Here is a 15,463-nt window from a genome sequence, read left to right as displayed (position 1 = left end):
AACTAAAATGCATGTAAGCTTAGCTAACCATGGTAAAAACAGAGAAGCAATGCATCATGGTAAGTGGAGCCAATATTATGTGCTGAAGTAGTGAGAATGTTAGAATCCAGCTTATAGCCAAGGACAGTTATTAATTAGTAAAATAAGTGTCTGCAGCATGTATCATTTTCTTATTGCTAAAAGTTGCAAGACCAAGCTGGGTAATGAATTATGTGTTAGTGGTTTGTGTAGAAGTTCCCAGGGAGGATAGCAAGATAACAGTAGACTGGGCTGTTGAAGGTCAAAGGATGTTTAAGTTAATAACGAGAGTATTGTGGAGCCCAGACAGCTGCAAGCTATCACAGCACTTGAAAGGGGAAAAGAATATAAGAGAAGCAGCTATTGAACCCTGAAGGCAGCGCAAACACAGAGGAAGATTGGAAAAGAACTACAGTCAACGGTACACAGCAAGAGACCACGCCGCAGTCAATCAGGGGGCTTCCGGTGAGGTTCCAAGGAACAGACAGTCGACTAACACCTTGTTAAGCATTATTTCTTTGTACTGGAAGTAAACCACTTAATAAAATCTGTTGTGCTTATAAACAATATACCTGTACCCAGCGTGGCATATGGTGATCACGGACAAGTCTCTTCTGTCAGATATTACAGATCTTGCAACATTTTGGTAGGTTGGATCAGGAGGACACATTACATGGAGGATGCGAGTCTAGATGAGGTAGAGGAACAAAGGGATCTCGGAGTAAAAATACACAAATCATTAAAAGTTGCAACACTGATTAGTAGTACCATTTAGAAAAAGCAAATCACGTACTCGGGTTTAATTCTAGAGGTATAGCAATGAAAAGTAGGGACGTTATGTTAAACCTGTATCAAGCTTGGTTCAACCACGGCGTACAGTTCTGGTCGCCATATTATAAAAAGGATATAAAGACACTGGAGAGAGATCCAGAGAAGATTTACAAGGATGATACTAGAAATGCGAGGGTATACAGATCAGGAAAGGATGAACAGGCTGGATCTCTTTTCTCTTGAAAAAGGCTGAGGGGTGACCTAATAGAGAGGTCTTTAAAATTATGAAAGGTTTTGACAGAGTGGATACAGAGAGAATGGGACCAAGTTTTGGCTGTCCCGCAGAACAGCCCACCTCCGATAGGCCCGCCTACTTTGTAGAATTAAAAGCGCGCCGAAAACTTATCTTGCAATTAGCTATGTTCAGCAGGCCTGTTTATCAGTCGGTGCAGTGCAGCACAAGCAGGTGTGGGCGGAACTACAGCCCTGCATCGAAAAGAGTGCCGGCAGCTGCGCACGTGCGCAGTGGAGTCTGGCGCATGTGCGCAGTAGCTCCTGGCCCTCCCAGCGCGTCCTGTCTCCGAGCGACCCTATCCCTGGCCGAAGGGATGTCGCGATGTTTGCCCCCCCTTATCCCAGGCCGAGTGGCCTGCCTGCCTCACCGTCCCTCGCCTCGCCGCTGCGCGACCTCAGGCCTCGCTTTGTTGCCACTGCCTTTCCCTCGAGGCCTCCTCGTCGGCCCGCCCAAACACCTCCTCCGTGATGGGGTAGCCCGACCAGCTCTTCGGCGGGCCTCACCCTACTACCTCCTCGGCAGCGGGGCCCACCCGAAATCTTCCCCGGTGGCGGGCCCCACCCTACCACCTCCTTGATGGCGGGACCTGCCCGAAATCTTCCCCGAAGGCGGGCCCCACCCGAAAACCTCCTCGGCGACGGGGCCTGCCCTACCAGCTCGTTGGTAGGGAATGGGTGACCAGCAGGACGAGCAGTGGAAGGAAGGTAGTGCAGGGGCCCTACCTTCTTTCCACTGATATACCGTTTTGGGTAATGTTGGGAGAGATAGCTCTTCAGGGGAAGGCAGCAGCAGCCAGGTTCATGGCACCATTGGTGACTCTGATGCACAGCAGGGCAGGAAATAGAGTGGGAGAACTATAGTGGTAGGGGATTCTATTGAAAAGGGAATAGATAGACATTTTTGCGGCCACAATCGAGACTCCAGGATGGTATGTTGCCTCCCTGGTGCAAGGGTCAAGGATGTCTCGGAGCGGCGGCAGCGCATTCTGGAGGGGGAGGGTGAACAGCCAATTATCGTGGTGCATATAGGTACCAACGATATAGGTAAAAAACGGGATGAGGTCCTACAAGCTGAATTTAGGGAACTAGGAGTTAAATTAAAAAGTAGGACCTCAAAGGTAGTAATTTCAGGATTGCTACCAGTGCCACGTGCTAGTCAGAGTAGGAATTGCAGGATAGTTCACAAGAATACATGGAATAGTGCAAGAGGGAGGGATTCAAATTCCTGGGATATTGGAACCGGTTCTGGGGGAAGTGGGACCAGTACAAACTGGATGGTCTGCACCTGGGCAGGACCGGAACGATGTCCTATTGGGAATGTTTGCTATTGCTGTTGGGGAGGGTTTAAACTAATATGGCAGGGGGATGGGAATCTATGCAGGGAGACAGAGGGGCATAAAATGGGGGCAGAAGCAAAAGGTAGAAAGGAGATAAGGTAAAGTGGAGGGCAGAGAAATCAAAGGCAAAAATCAAAAAGGACCAAATTACAACATAATTCTAAAAGGACAAAGAGTATTAAAAAAACAAGCCCGAAGGCTCTGTCTCTCAATGTGAGGAGCATTCGTAATAAGGTGAATGAATTAACTGTGCAGATAGCTGTTAATGGACATGATGTAATTGGGATTACGGAGACATGGCTCCAGGGTGACCAAGGCTGGGAACTCAACATCCAGAGGTATTTAATATTCAGGAAGGATAGACAGAAAGGAAAAGGAGGTGGGGTCGCATTGCTGTTTAAAGAGGAGATTAACACAATAGTAAGGAAGGACATTAGCTTGGATCATATGGAATCTGTATGGTTAGAGCTGCGGAACACCAAAGGGCAGAAAACGCTAGTGGGAGTTGTGTACAGACCACCAACAGTAGTAGTGAGGTTGGGGATGGCATCAAATAGGAAATTAGGGATGCATGCAATAAAGCTACAGCAGTTATCATGGGTGACTTTAATCTACATATGGATTGCGCTAACCAAACTGGTAGCAATACGATGGAGGAGGATTTCCTGGAGTGTATAAGGGTGGTTTTCTAGACCAAAATGTCGAGGAGCCAACTAGAGAGCTGGCCATCCTAGACTGGGTGTTGTGTAATGAGAGAGGATTAATTAGCAATTTTGTTGTGCGAGGCCCCTTGGGGAAGAGTGACCATAATATGGTAGAATTCTTTATTAAGCTGGAGAGTGACACATTTAATTCAGAGACTAGGGTTCTGAACTTAAAGAAAGGTAACTTCGATGGTATGAGGCGTGATGTGGCTAGGATAGACTGCCGAATGACACTTAAAGGGTTGACGGTGGATAGGCAATGGCAAACATTTAAAGATCACATGGATGAACTTCAACAATTGTACATCCCTGTCTGGATTAAAAATAAAAAGGGGAAGGTGGCTCAACCGCGGCCAACAAGGGAAATTAAATCCAAGGAAGAGGCATATAAATTGGCCAGAAAAAGCAGCAAACCTGAGGACTGGGAGAAATTTAGAATTCAGCAGAGGGTTTAATTAGGAGGGGGAAAATAGAGTATGAGAGTAAGCTTGTAGGGAACATAAAAACTGACTGCAAAAGCTTTGATAGATATGTGAAGAGAAAAAGATTAGTGAAGACAACTTGCAGTCAGAATTAGGTGAATTTATAATGGGGAACAAAGAAATGGCAGACCAATTGAACAAATACTTTGGTTCTGTCTTCACTAAGGAAGACACAAATAACCTTCCGGAAATACTAGGGGACGGAGGGTTTGGCGACAAGAAGGAACTGAAGGAAATCCTTATTAGTCAGGAAATTGTGTTAGGGAAATTGATGGGATTGAAGGCCAATAGATCCCCAGGGCCTGATAGTCTGCATCCCAGAGTACTTAAGGAAGTGGCCCTAGAAATAGTGGATGCATTGGTGGTCATTTTCCAACATTCTGTAGACTCTGGATCAGTTCCTATGGATTGGAGGGTAGCTAATGTAACCCCACTTTTTGAAAAAGGAGGGAAAGAGAAAACAGGGAATTATAGATGGGTTAGCCTGACATCAGTAGTGGGGAAAATGTTGGAATCAATTATTAAAGATGTAACAGCAGCGCATTTGGAAAGCAGTGACAGGATCGGTCCAAGTCAGCATGGATTTATGAAAGGGAAATCATGCTTGACAAATCTTCTAGAATTTTTTGAGGATGTAACTAGTAGAGTGGACAAGGGAGAACCAGTGGTTGTGGTGTATTTGGACTTTCAAAAGGCTTTTGACAAGGTCCCACACAAGAGAGTCGTGTGTAAAATTAAAGCACATGATATTGGCGGTAATGTATTGACGTGGATAGGGAACTGGTTGGCAGACAGCAAGCAAAGAGTCAGAATAAACGAGTCCTTTTCAGAATGGCTGGCAGTGATTAGTGGGGTACCACAAGGTTCAATGCTGGGACACCAGCTATTTATAATATACATTAATGATTTAGATGAAGGAATTGAATGTAATATCTCCAAGTTTGCAGATGACACTAAGCTGGGTGGCAGTGTGAGCTATGAGGAGGATGCTAAGAGGCTGCAGGTGACTTGGGCAGGTTAGGTGAGTGGGCAAATTCATGGCAGATGCAGTATAAAGCGGAGGTGCAACGAGACCTGGGTGTCATGGTACATCAGTCATTGAAAGTTGGCATACAAGTACAGCAGGCAGTGAAGAAGGCAAATGGTATGTTGGCCTTCATAGCTAGGGGATTTGAGTATAGGAGCAGGGAGGTCTTACTGCAGTTGTACAGGGCTTTGGTGAGGCCTCACCTGGAATATTGTATTTAGTTTTGGTCTCCTAATCTGAGGAAGGATGTTCTCGCTATTGAGAGAGTGCAGCGAAGGTTCACCAAACTGATTCCCGGGATGGCTGGACTGACATATGAGGAGAGACTGGATCGACTGGGCCTTTATTCACTGGAGTTTAGAAGGATGAGAGGGGATCTCATAGAAACATGTAAAATTCTGATGGGATTGGACAGGTTAGATGCAGGAAGAATTTTCCCGATGTTGGGGAAGTCCAGAACCGAGAGTCACAGTCTAAGAATAAGGGGTAAGCCATTTAAGACCGAGATGAGGAGAAACTTCTTCACTCAGAGAATTGTGAATCTGTGGAATTCTCTACCACAGAAAGTTGTTGAGACCAGTTCGTTAGATATATTCAAAAGGGAGTTAGATGTGGCCCTTATTAAGAGGATCAAGCAGTATGGAGAGAAAGCAGGAATGGTGTACTAAAGTTGCATGATCAGCCATGATCATATTGAATGGTGCTGCAGGCTCGAAGGGCCGAATGGTCTACTCCTGCACCTATTTTCTATGTTTCTATATCGCGCCTTTCACGACCACCGGCCGTCCCAAAGCGTTATCCGGCCAACAAAGTACTTTTGGAGTGTAGTCAGTGTTGTAATGTGGGAAACGGGCAGCCAATTTGCGCAAAACCAAACTTCCACAAACAGCAATGTGATAATGACCAGATAATCAGTTTTTGTTATGTTGATTGAGGGATAAATATTGGCCCCAGGACAGCGGGGATAACTCCCCTGCTCTTCTTTGAAATAGTAGCATGGGATTTTTTACGTCAATTTGAGAGAGCAGATAGGACCTTGGTTTAACGTCTCATCCGAAAGACGGCACCTCTGACAGTGCAGTGCTCCATCAGCACTGCACTGGAGTGTCAGCCTAGAATTTTGTGCTCAAGGCCCTGGAGTTGAACCCACAACCTTCTGACTCAGAGGTGAGAAAGCTGCCCACTAGCTTAAATGCTGGCATGGCCTGGTTGGGCCGAATGGCCTGTTTCCACGTCGTATATTCTATGTAATCTTATGTAATTAGAGAATATCGGATAGAAACTGAAGAAAGATGCGAGTTCAGGGCCAGGACATGGGGTGGGGGACCGTGAGATGGGGCGGGGGGTGGGGGTTGGTGAGAACCTTAGAGGCAGTTTGGCTCGGTGGGCTTGGGGAAGGAAGGGAAGTGCCGGAGGTGGCTGATCGGATGGTCTCAATCTTCGATACAAACATGTCCATGAACTCCTCACACTTGGTTTGAGAGGTGAGAGTGGAGCAGACAGGGGAGAGGAGTTTAAGAAGACGATTAGCAGTGGAGAATAAAAGCTAGGGTTTAGCTTTGCATTCCAGATTGATTCTAGAATGTTGCTCCTGGAATTAAGCACAGCACATAGACAGAGACAGTGTCTGTTTAAACGTCCATTTCACCTGCTTGGCACTGCGCATGCTCAGGAGTTCCCCAATCCGGCCTCTCCTGCACTTGTATGCTGGGCTCGGCCTGACTGATGGGAGCTCGGACCAATAGGATGTGCCCGGGGCAGAGGTGGGCAGAGCGAGCTGGCAGCATATCCTCCAACCAATGGCAGCACAGCAAAGGGATGGGACCAGCTCAGGTGCACAGGAGCCGATTGTGACACGCTGTCCCCAAGTGAGAGCAGCTGAGTGAGCACAGAGCTGGAATCTGGGAGAGGAGCCGCAGTGAGCACCGAGCTGGGGCTGGAATCTGGGAGAGGAGCCGCAGTGAGCACCGAGCTGGGGCTGGAATCTGGGAGAGGGGCCACAGTGAGCACCGAGCTGGGGCTGGGATCTGGGAAAGGGGCCACGGTGAGCACCGAGCTGGGGCTGGGATCTGGGAGAGGGGCCACAGTGAGCACAGAGCTGGGGCTGGGATCTGGGAGAGGGGCCACAGAAAGCACAGAGCTGGGGCTGGAATCTGGGAGAGGGGCCACAGTGAGCACCGAGCTGGGGCTGGGATCTGGGAGAGGGGCCACAGAAAGCACAGAGCTGGGGCTGGAATCTGGGAGAGGGGCCACTGTGAGCACAGAGCTGGGGCTGGAATCTGGGAGAGGGGACACAGTGAGCACAGAGCTGGGGCTTGGATCTGGGAGAGGGGCCATAGTGAGCATGCCTTTCAAAGGGTCAGAGGATAGCAGCTTCATAAAAGAAGCTTAATTAAATACAAATTTCCTGCCGCTTCAGAGACAGCCTCACTCACTCTGCAAAAACTCTGAAATGTTTAATAATGAAATAAAGGTGTCAAAAACATCAGGTGAGACAGTTTAAAAAGACAGTCCCTGACCAGCGATTGCCGGATGCTGACACTCAGTGCTCACAGGGATAGAATGTCCCATTCCCTGGACACGGATATCCAACACCTCGATCACAGCAACATTTACAAACAATGACAATATAACATGGAGCAGAGTAGGTTAAGTGGAGATGTGATAGAGGTGTTCGAAATTATGAGCGGGCTTGATCCAGCAAACAAGGAGAAACTGTTGTCACTGGCAGTAGGGTCCGTAACAAGAGGGCACAGATTTCAGATAATTGGCAAAAGAATCCAGAGGAGAAATGAGGAAACATTATTTTACACAGTAGGTTGTCAGGATCTGGAATGCAGATTCAGTCGTAACTTTCAAAACTGAATTGGATATATAGTTGAAAGCAGAATTTTGCAGGGCTGCGGGGAAAGAGCAGGGGAGCGGGACTAATTGCACAGCTCCTTCAGAGAACTGGCAACAGCATGGTGGGCCAAAAGGCATCCTATTGTGCTCTGTGATTCTGTAACATCAGCTTTTCGCTACACACTAGCACTGAGAGAACAGGGAAGAATATTAAAAGCCAGCCCAGTTTTTGGGGGGGGTCTTAACATTAACAAGCTCCAGTTGCCTGAATTCAGTCTCATCATTGTCATAGGCAGTCCCTCGAAAGTGAGGAAGACTTGCTTCCACTCTAAAAATGAGTTCTTAGGTGATTGAACAGTCCAATACGAGAATTACAGTCTCTGTCACAGGTGGGACAGACAGTGGTTGAGGGAAAGGGTGGCTGGGGAGTCTGGTTTGCCGCACACTCCTTCCGCTGCCTGCGCTTGGTCTCTGCGTGCTCTCGGCACCCTCCCGGATGCTCTTCCTCCACTTAGGGCGGTCTTTGGCCAGGGACTCCCAGGTGTCAGTGGGGATGTTGCATTTTATCAGGGAAGCTTTAAGGGTGTCCTTGAAACGTTTCCTCCGCCCACCTGGGGCTTGCTTGCCATGTAAGATTTTCAAGTAGAGCGCTTGCTTTGGGAGTTTTGTGTCAGGCATGCGGACAATGTGGCCCGCCCAATGGAGCTAGTCAAGCGTGGTCAGTGCTAGGATGTGACTAAAGGCATTGGAAACTGGAATCGAACCACCGCAGTCACTATGTGGACACTCTGGTGAGTCAGCGGGTGAGATACACCAGGGAATCCCTTTCCACACACTGAGGTTGACTCTAATGATCCGGAGTCCCCGGGTTTCGGACACCAGATAATTAACCGCACAAGAACACAAATTATCTCTCCAGGCTTTATTATGAGCGCTGCATAACACAGATCAGGTGACAGTTCTCTCAGTGTGGAGAACAAGATCACAGTGGATTCGCAAGCAATCTTCTCAAGTCTGTTCCAACTGACAAAGGCTTAAGTGGCCTGTTCTTATACACAAGCTTGGTTACCACTCAGGAAATGGGATTGGTTGGACCTGTCTGTTGACCGCCTCCTGAACTCCTGCTAATTCGGGGAATTTAGTCCATCAGTGACCAGACTATAACAACAAGTCCGTCTGGTTATCACACCTATACGGTCCCCGAGGTTATTATTAGATCCACACCCAGATGTTGGGCCTTTACTGGTCTGGCACTTCATCCCATAATACGGGTACAGGGGTTCAGTAATGTTTCATTCCTCAGAACAAGACAAAGTGCAACAGACAGGTCAGCTTAACAGAAGCTCATCATATTTATGTTTGAAATATTTCCCCACAGACAGAACAGACAAAATTGGGGTTAGACTTCCCTGAGAGAAGCTCAATGCCCAATTGCCTGCCCAGAAAAAATGCTAACGCTTTGCAATTAACGCTGGCGAGAATTTCCATAATTAAAGGTAAAAATAATCGCCCAGCGAGAAAATGGATCTTGCACCAGTGTTCTCGGCGGTGAAAGATGAAACTAGGTGAAACGAGTGGTTCCTAAACGTTTATTCCAAGGCTGCGGTTGGGCTCAGGGAAGTGGGAAAACTCTTTTAAAAATTCACTTCAAAAAAAAGTTCAAAAACCTTCACAAGACACTTTTACACCTAATCGCCATTTTAAAATTGAAAATAAATAAAGAAACTTTAACTTATCTTTCTTTGCCGAATACTCACCTCATCATAGCCAATCTCTCGAAACGAGGATAGCTTGCTTCCACGCCGAAAATGGATGAGTTCACAGGTGTTTTAATGATATTCCGGATCCCGAACTACATCCTGAAGGGTGGAAGATGCCTGCGCGTGGATTTTTTTAACGTGTGATGGCCGTTGCACACACGGGCTTGACAGAGCTCGGTCTTGGTCCAGTGGCAAGGATTAACCAAGACGACTGGAGACCTGCTCTGCTGCACAGACCTACTGCGCACACATATCGCAGTGTGGGTTGGCCCGTGCTGCCCCTGGGCCCTCGCCTCTCCTGGGCCCCGATCACGTCGCTCCACGATCTCTCGCCGCTCTTGCTGCACCTATGTGCAGTTTTGGTCTCCTAATCTGAGGAAGGACATTTTTGATATTGAGGAAGTGCAGCGAAGGTTCACCAGACTGATTCCCAGGATGGCAGGACTGACATATGAAGAAAGACTGGATCGACTAAGCTTATATTCACTGGAATTTAGAAGAATGAGAGGAGATCTCATAGAAACGTTTAAAATTCTGACGGGTTTAGAAGGTTGGATGCAGGAAGAATGTTCCCAATGTTGGGGAAGTCCAGAACCAAGGGTCACAGTCTAAGGATAAGGGGTAAGCCATTTAGGACCGAGATGAGGAGAAACTTCTTCACCCAGAGAGTGGTGAACCTGTGGAATTCTCTACCACAGAAAGTAGTTGAGGCCAATTCACTAAATATATTCAAAAGGGAGTTAGATGAAGTCCTTACTACTCGGGGGATCAAGGGTTATGGCGAGAAAGCAGGAAGGGGGTACTGAAGTTTCATGTTCAGCCATGAACTCATTGAATGGCGGTGCAGGCTAGAAGGGCTGAATGGCCTGCTCCTGCACCTATTTTCTATGTTTCTATGTGGCCCTTACGGCTAAAGGGATCAAGGGGTATGGAGAGAAAGCAGGAATGGGGTACTGAAGTTGCATGGTCAGCCATGATAATATTGAATTATGGTGTAGGCTCGAATTGCCTGCTTCTGCACCGACTTTCTATTTTTCTACGCTGTGCTGCATTACACTCGACTCAGCAGGCGGCGGAATCCCGCCCCTCGGGCCCCCCGATTGGTTGGAGGACCCACCACCGGCTCAGTCCTCCGAGCATCGCCTGCTAGAGAGCCCGATTGGTTGGAGCTCACGTCAGTCACTGCCGTGGAGTGGATCACGTGGCCCAGTCCGGCTCCCTGTGCAGGGGCCACTCGGATACTGCGTTCGGTGCCGGGGGCTGCTCAGTCCGCTCCGCTCAACGCAGGGTGGCGGGCGCTCAGGCGCTCCAGGTTTTCTTTTTATTTATCTCCCCGCCCGCGTTCCCCACCGATACTTATAGTGAAAAAAAAAGCTCAGACGGGGGTGTGTGCTAAGCATGCGCGGTGGGCGGGGCCATGGGGCACATGCGAGGTGTCAGTCACATGCGGGGCTCTGTGATGTCACACAATCATAGAATGGTGACATCACAAAGGGTGGCCATTGAGCCCATTGTGTCCGAGCTACCCAGCCTAATCCCACTCTCCAGGTCTTGGTCCTTAGCCTTATCGGTTATGGCACTTCAAGTGAACATCCAAGTACATTTTAAATGTGAGGGATTCATGCAGTGAGTTCCAGACTCCCGCCAACCTCCAGGTGAAAATATTTCCCCTCAAGTTCCTTTTAAGCCTCTGACCATTTACTTTAAATCTATAACCCCTGGTTGTTGACCCCTCTGCTAAGGGAAATAGGTCCTTCCTATCCACTCTATCCAGGCCCCTCATAATTTCATACACCCCAATAAGGTCTCTCCTCAACCTCCTCTGTTCCAAAGATAACAAACCCAGCCTATCCAATGCTTCCTCACAGCTAACATTCTCCCGTCCAGGCAACATCATAGAAAAATTATGACACCAAAGGAGGCCGTTCGGCCCACCATGTCCGTGCTGGTCGAAAAAGAGCTACCCAGCCTAATCCCACCTTCCAGCTCTTGGTTCATTGCTCTGTAGATTACGGCTCTTTAATTGCACATCCAAGTACTTTTTGAATGTGGTGAGGGTTTCTGCCTCTGCCACCCTTTCAGGCAGTGAGTTCCAGACCTTCTGGGTAAAGAAATGTTTCCTCATTTCCCCTCTAAACCTCCCACCTTTTACTTTAAAATGATGCCACCTGCTTATTGGCCCTCTGCTAAAGGAAATAGGTCCTTCCGATCCACTCTATCCAGGCCCCTCATAATTTCATACATCTCAATAAGGTCTCCCCTCAGCCTCCTCTGTTCCAAAGATAAGAAGCTCAGCCTATCCAATCTTTCCTCATAGCTAAAGTTTTCCAGTCATGGCAACATTCTCGTAAATCTCCTCTGTACCCTCTCTAGTGCAATCACATCTTTCCTGTAATGTGGTGACCAGAACTGCATGCAGTACTCAAGCTGTGGCCCAACTAGTGTTTTATACAGTTCAAGTATAACCTCCCTGCTCTTGTATTCTATGCCTCGGCTAATAAAGGTAAGTATTCTGTATGCCTTTTTAACCACCTTATCGACCTGCCCTGCTACCTTTAAGGATCTGTGCACATATACTCCAAGCTCCCTCTGTTCCTCCACACCACTCAGTATCCTTCCATTTAATGTGTATTCTGTTGCCTTGATGCCCCTTCCCAAATGCATTACCTCACACTTCTCCAGATTGAATTACATTTGCCAGTTTAATGCCCAACTGACCAGTTCATGCACTAAAAAAGGAGGCAGACAAAAAGTCGGAAACTATAGACCAGTTAGCCTAACATCTGTGGTTGGGAAAATGTTGGAGTCCATTATTAAAGAAGCAGTAGCTTTCAAAAGGCTTTTGACAAGGTCCCACACAAGAGATTGGTGTGCAAAATCAAAGCACATGGTATTGGGGGTAATGTACCGATGTGGATAGAGAACTGGTTGGCAGACAGGAAGCAGAAAGTCGGGATAAACGGGTCCTTTTCAGAATGGCAGGCAGTGACTAGTGGAGTGCCGTAGGGCTCAGTGCTGGGACCCCAGCTCTTTAGAATATACATTAACGATTTAGACGAAAGAATTGAGTGTAATATTGGCAAGTTTGCAGTTGACACTAAACTGGGTGGTGGTGTGAGCTGTGAGGAGGACGCTAAGAGATTGCAGGGTGACTTGGACAGGTTAGGTGAGTGGGCAAATGCATGGCAGATGCAGTACAATGTGGATAAATGTGAGGTTATCCATTTTGGGGGCAAAAACACAAAGGCAGAATATTATCTGAATGGTGGCAGATTAGGAAAAGGGGAGGTGCAATGAGACCTGGGTGTCATGGTTCATCAGTCATTGAAAGTTGGCATGCAGGTACAACAGGCAGTGAAGAAGGCAAATGATATGTTGGCCTTCATAGCTAGGGGATTTGAGTATAGGAGCAGGGAGGTCTTACTGTAGTTGTACAGGGCCTTGGTGAGGCCTCACCTGGAATATTGTGTTCAGTTTTGGTCTCCTAATCTGAGGAAGGACATTCTTGCTATTGAGGGAGTGCAATGAAGGTTCACCAGACTAATTCCAGGGATGGCTGGACTGTCATATGAGGAGAGACTGGATCAACTGGGTCTTTATTCACTGGAGTTTAGAAGGATGAGAGGGGATCTCATAGAAACGTATAAGATTCTGATGGGACTGGACAGGTTAGATGCGGGAAGAATGTTCCCGATGTTGGGGAAGTCCAGAACCAGGGGAAATAGTCTTAGGATAAGGGGTAGGCCATTTAGGACTGAGATGAGGAGAAACTTCTTCACTCAGAGAATTGTGAACCTGTGGAATTCTCTACCATAGAAAGTTGTTGAGGCCAGTTCGTTAGATATATTCAAGAGGGAGTTGGATATGGCCCTTACAGCTAAAGAGATCAAGGGGTATGGAGAGAAAGCAGGAAAGGGGTACTGAGGGAATGATTAGCCATGATTTTATTGAATGGCGGTGCAGGCTCGAAGGGCTGAATGGCCTACTCCTGCACCTATTTTTCTATGTTTCTAAGTAGCAGGACATTTGGGAAAGCAAAATTCGGTCAGGCAGAGTCAGCATGGGTTTATGAAGGGGAAGTCATGTTTGACAAATTTGCTGGAATTCTTTGAGGATGTAATGAACAGGGTGGATAAATCATCATCATCATAGGCAGTCCCTCGAAATCGAGGAAGATTTGCTTCCACTCCTAAAGTGAGTTCTTTGATGGCTGAATAGAATGATACGAGAGCCACAGATCCTGTTACAGGAGGGACAGACATTCGTCGAGGGAAGAGGTGGGTGGGGCTGTTTTTTTACGCGTGCTCCTTCCGCTGCCCGCGCTTGACCTCTTCATGCTCTTTGCATTGAGACTCGAAGAGCTCAGCGCGCTCCCGAATGGACTTTCTCCACCTTGGGTGGTCTTCGGCCAGGGTCTCCCAGGTGTCATTGTTGATGTCGCACTTTACCAGGGAGGCTTTGAGGGGTGTCCTTTTTACCGTTTCCGCTGCCCACCTTTGGCTCATTTACCATGAAGGAGCTCCACATAAAGCATTTGCTTAGGGAGTCTCGTATCTGGCATGTGAATTATGTGGCCTGCCCAGCGAAGCTAATCAAGTGTGGTCAGTGCTTCAATACTGGGGATGTTAGCCTGGACGAGGACACTGATGTTGGTGCGCCTGTCCTCCCAGGGGATTTGCAGGATTTTGCGGAGACATCGTTGGTGATATATCTCCAGCGACTTGAGGTGCCTTCTATACATCATCCATGCCTCAGATCCATACAGGAGGGCGGGTGTTACCACAGCCCTGTCGACCATGAGCTTGGTGTTAAATTTGAGGGCCTGGTCTTCAAACACTCTTTTCCTCAGATGGCCGAAGGCTGCACTGGCGCACTGGGGATGATGTTGAATCTCCGCATCAATGTCTGCCTTTGTTGATAACAGGCTCCCGAGATATGGGAAATGGTCCACGTTGTCGAGGGCCGTGCCGTGGATCTTGATGATTGGAGGGCAGTGCTGTGCGGCGATGACAGGCTGGTGAAGGACCTTTGTTTTACGGATGTTAAGCGTAAGGTCCATACTTTCATATGCTTCAGTGAATACATTGATTATATCCTGAAGTTCAGCCTCTGAATGTGCGCAGACACAGGCATCATCCGCATACTGCAGCTCAACGACAGAGGTTGGGATGATCTTGGAGCTGGCCTGGAGGCGGCGTAGGTTAAACAGCTTCCCAATGGTTCTGTAGTTTAGTTCCACTCCAGCGGGGAGCTTCTTGATTGTGAGGTGGAGCATGGCAGCGAGGAAGATTGAGAAGAGGGTTGGAGCAGTAACGCAGCCCTGTTTGACCCCTGTCCAGACGTGAATTGGGTCTGTGATGGATCCGTTGGTAAGGATCACGGCCTGCCTGTCATCGTGAAGCAGGCGAAGGATGTTGACAAGGATAAAGGGGAACCAGTGGATGTGGTGTATTTGGACTTCCAGAAGGCATTTGATAAGGTGCCACATAAAAGATTACTGCACAAGATAAAAGTTCACGGGGTTGGGGGTAATATATTAGCATGGATAGAGGATTGGCCAACTAACAGAAAACAGAGAGTCGGGATAAATGGTTCATTCTCGGGTTGGCAATCAGTAACTAGTGGGGTGCCGCAGGGATCAGTGCTGGGACCCCAACTATTTACAATCTATATTAACAACTTGGAAGAAGGGACCGAGTGTAACGCAGCCAAGTTTGCTGATGATACAAAGATGGGAGGAAAAGCAATGTGTGAGGACACAAAAAATCTGCAAAAGGACATGGACAGGTTAAGTGAGTGGGCAAAAATTTGGCAGATGGAGTATAATGTTGGAAAGTGTGAGGTCATGCACTTTGGCAGAAAAAAAATCAAAGAGCAAGTTATTATTTAAATGGAGAAAGATTGCAAAGTGCTGCAGTTCAGCGGGACCTGGGGGTACTTGTGCATGAAACACAAAAGGTTAGTATGCAGGTACAGCAAGTGATCAGGAAGGCCAATGGTATCTTGGCCTTTATTGCAAAGGGGATGGTGTACAAAAGCAGGAAGTCTTGCTACAGTTATACAGGGTATTGGTGAGGCCACACCTGGAATACTGCGTGCAGTTCTGGTTTCCATATTTAAGAAAGGATATACTTGCTTTGGAGGCAGTTCAGAGAAGGTTCACTAGGTTGATTCCGGAGATGAGGGGGTTGACGTATGAGGAAAGGTTGAGTAGGTTGGGCCTCTA

Source organism: Pristiophorus japonicus, chromosome 23 (genome assembly GCF_044704955.1).
Source record: "Pristiophorus japonicus isolate sPriJap1 chromosome 23, sPriJap1.hap1, whole genome shotgun sequence".
In the NCBI taxonomy this organism is placed as follows: Eukaryota; Metazoa; Chordata; class Chondrichthyes; family Pristiophoridae; genus Pristiophorus; species Pristiophorus japonicus.
Note: the sequence above shows the minus strand (reverse complement) of the source record.